Consider the following 4,375-nt stretch of genomic DNA (forward strand, 5'->3'; position numbering starts at 1 on the left):
TCATTTTTTCAATCTGTAAAATGAGGATAACCATACTACCTATTTCATAGTGCTGTTGCCTATATTAAAAAGGAAAATACATAGGAAGCACTTAGAACGTTGCCAGGCACCTAGTAAGCACTATATATATAAACATTTGCTATTACTCCCAATTTACAGACAAGTACACTGAAGCTCTAAAGGGTTGAATTTTACTTAATAGTAGCAAAAATAGAAGGATAAAAGATTCCATTTACCAAGTGCATACTCTGTACTAAATAGGCTCTTTTCATACATTATAATATAGATATGCATATACATGTAAAAATATATGCACACATTATGCATATATGTGCATACATTGTAAAATAACAAAATAAAAAGGTTAAGAAACCTGTCCAGGGTTACACTGCTCTAAATGGGAGACACATGGTTGGTCTGTGTAAGGTCAGAGCTGGTATCCTCAACCACCTTGCTTGTTATCTGAATGCATGCTTGCACATGTCTTTGTGTTTGCTTTGTGTGCAAGAGCATCTGAGTGCATGTGACTCTCTATTTCTGTAATTGTAGGTGTCTGTATGCCCCTGTGAGCGTGTGCATGTTTTTAGAGATCATTCTGGTAATTTCTTCACCTGTTCTTCTCCCATACAGCCAGCAGAGGGGGCTCAGGAATTTTTTTCTCATCTTGAAGAAGTCAAGAGTACACATTAAAAACACAGCTTCCTTTGAAAAATGCTTGTTCTTGAAGAGGATAGCTAAGGTCTACAAATGGCTTTTCATACTCTGAAGACAGAAATCATGCAGCCACTCAGAATTCGAATCTCTCCACCATTGAGGCCATTTCTGACTTAAGAACAAGCACCCAACTCCCAAAGAACACTAAACCACTGACTGAGCTTCCCAGCATCGCTTCCATCTCCCCTGTGACACCACACATGGCTCACTGACTGCCTTCTAGCTATCCAAAACTGCCTTCCCTCCGCAGCTACCCCACAACCAGCCAAGTACCCTAGTTTCCCTTTATTTCTTCTTCACTTTCCTGCCTTCCTTTCGGTGGCTGTTCAGATGCAATTCAACTAATACTGACAGAACACCAATGAGGCCAAACCCCCCAACAAGCCTAGGAGACAAGAACCACTATTTTACCCTCCTCATTTGGTAAATGAGTATCAAGGCTCAGAGAGGTAGGTGTCTTGCCTAAGGTCACACAGTCATTAGGAGGCAGAGGTAGAAATGAAACCCAGACTCCTCTGTATCTAGAATCTACTCTCCTTTCTACTACACCACAGGCCGTGGAAAATGGTGGGCCACAATTTGAACCCAGGTGGTGACAGACTCCTTATCTTGACTAGCCCCTATACCAAAAATTTTCAAACTCAAATATGCATCAGAATCACCTGAGGGTGTTAAGAAAAATAAAAGCACAAATAAAAATACAAAAGTCACAGGGAGTCTCAGTCTGTGCGAGTCCAGGAATTTGCCTTTGTATTAAAGACCCCATGTGACTCTGATGCAGGTGGTCCCCTGGCTACTCTGCGGGAACAACAGACCTCTTACAAGGCCCACTCAGCTTCCCTCAAGCACCACAAGTTCTTGGACAGCCAACTCAAAAAAACCTCAGAACAGTTCCAAATACCCATGGTGACCATTGATGGAGCACCTGCCACACGCTGGGAACTTTACATTGAGGTCTATGATCTATTATGATCTATTTTGAGTTCATTTTTGTGAAAGATATAAGGTCTGTGTCTAGGTTCTCTTTTTATATGGATGTCCAATTGTTTCAGCACCATTTGTTGAAAATACTATCCTTTGTCTATTGAATTGCCTTTACTCCTTTGTCACAGAATAGTTGACTACATTTGTGTAAGTCTATTTCTGAACCCTCTCTTCTGTTCTATTGATCTATTTATCTGTTCTTTCACCAATACCACAGCATCTTGATTTCTGTCACTTTATAGTAACTCTTGAAATCATAGTAGTATTCTGAGTCCTCCAAATTTGTTCTTCAGTATTTTGTTGGCTATTTTAAGCCTTTTGCATTTCCATAAAAACTTTAGAATCAGTCTTTGGATATCTACAAAATTGATGGGATTTTGACTGAGATTACATTGAAGCTATAGGTCAAATTGGGAAAATTTGACATCTTAACAATACTGAGTCTTTCAGTCCATGAACCTAGGATATCTCTCCATTTATTAATATTTAGATCTTCTTTGATTTCTTTCATAAAAAATTTGTAATTTCCCACATATAGCTCCTGCACATATTTTGTTATATTTGTACATAAGTATTTCAATTTTGGTGCTTTTTTAACTGGTATTAATTTTTAATTTTTTATTCCAGTTGTTCATTGTTGGTATATAGCAAAGCAAATAACTTCTGGATATTAACCTTGCACCTCGTGATTAGCCATTTATTAGTTACGGGGGACTTTTTTAAAACAATCCTTTGGAATATTTCACATAGATGTTCACATCATCTGCAAACAAAGACCCAGGCACTTTATACACATTATACCATTTAATCCTCAGGTCAACTCTGCAAGTCAGGTCCGATTAGTATCCCTGCTTCCAAGAGAAGGAAACTGAGGCTCAGATACTGCCATTTAATTGTCCAAGGTTTCAAAGCTCCGAAGTGGAGAAGCTGAGATGTAACCCAGGTCTGCATTTGTCTCCTGCTTATGATTTCTGTATTCCAATACGGTGAGCTACTGGCTTCGAGTAATTAGCTGGAGCAAAAGACAGCAGAACATCCCATAAGAGTGGGGGGGTCGATTTCTGCCCCTGATCCAATGTGTGTCATTGGGCAAGTCACCAATTCCCAAAGAGCTAAGTCCCAGGCCCCTGTGAAATATTGATGAGGAAGCTAATACTTAGATGTGCTACTTGAAATTTGCAATTTAAGAAAATTGTCTTAACCTAGGTAAACTACTAATTAGGGGAGTGCATGGAAAAGGCACTTGAAAAAGCAAGGCGGCTTTCTTTCTGAGCATAATGTACTTTCTCACCACCCCCTGACATACACCCATGCCAGAATAAGGGTTAAGACACCATGTCAGGAGGGTCAGCCAAGTCTGCTTAGAAAACAATGTACAACCTATAACTGAAACCCATCTGGGAAACAGCATGCCAGGCACAGTCCAAGTGGTGATCAGAAGCAGCAAGGAGGCAAGGAGTAGGGGGACTCACAAGATGGAAACAGCAGGTAAACACCATGAAGTTCACAACTGAAACCGGGCTCCACAGCAACACTGAGTGTTTTCTGTAGCAGGGGACCCTGTCCCAATCATCCTTGATGCTTAGCCAAGTGCTGGGTGCACAGCAGGTGCTCAACAAACAAAAACAATTCTTTGCTTGAGGCCTTCCATAAGGAGACGGGCCTCTTGGCACAAGCTGGGGTCACATCCATTACCCCAGTTGGTGGGTTTGCTCCCGCATTTCAGGACACGCACCCTGAGACCTACCAGCACTGCCCCAGGGCGGGCTTTATCAAGTGGCCTTTGTTCACCCATCACACATTCGCTGAGCTCCTCTCTAGGCCCCAGGCAAACCCCTGAACTTGATCACGGACTCTGGGGTCAGCCAGGCCTGGGAGCAGAACACTGCTCTCCACTGACAAGCTCTGTGCCCTGGGGCAACTTCCCCGCTGTAACCCTGGACCTCCTTATCAGGAGAGGGGAATGGAAACCCTACCAGCTTCACAGCACGCCAGGAGGGATGAAATCAGAGGACAAGGGGGGCACTCTGAGTACAGGGCCTGGCACCCAGTGAATGCTCCTTAGAGGTCATCTGTTGTTACCCAAGATCCCCGCTCCGGAGCCCTGTGCTCTGTCCACAGGGTGCTGTGGGTGGGGAAGCCCAGGAGCCCTGCGCAGTCACACCTGGCCACTTGCTAATGAGCCAGCCATCCTGGGGCACAGGAGGCAGAAGGTTGAGGGAGGGGCTGATCACAGCCCCCTCTCAAGGACCTCTCAGCTGTTCTAGGAACAACCCGGTATCGGCCAAGGACCCAGTGGGCACACTGAACACCTAACAGGCCAGTTTCGAGACACCTGGGAGCCAGAGAGCCTGGTTCTCAAAAGTCAGCAACAAGGCTGTGGCGAGGATTGAGTACGTTAATTCATGCGCAGCACTTAGCGCAGCCCTGGCCCCCATCACGCGTTCACTGGGGCCCAGGTACCCTTAGATGAGCCATGGTGTCAGCCCCTTAAGGAGCCAGCTGGTACAGAAGCCAACTCGCTAATGAACCCCGACTGGACTTGTAGGGAGCGAGTGGCCCTACAGTGGTGGGATTTATGGAGCACTAAACCCGCCCTGCTGCCTCAAAATCCCCCCACCCAGATGTCACAGTGCCGCGCTGTCACTGTGAGACATGCACTCCACATAGAAGGGGC

The sequence above is a fragment of the Eulemur rufifrons genome, chromosome 30, assembly GCF_041146395.1.
Source record: "Eulemur rufifrons isolate Redbay chromosome 30, OSU_ERuf_1, whole genome shotgun sequence".
Classification (NCBI taxonomy): Eukaryota; Metazoa; Chordata; class Mammalia; order Primates; family Lemuridae; genus Eulemur; species Eulemur rufifrons.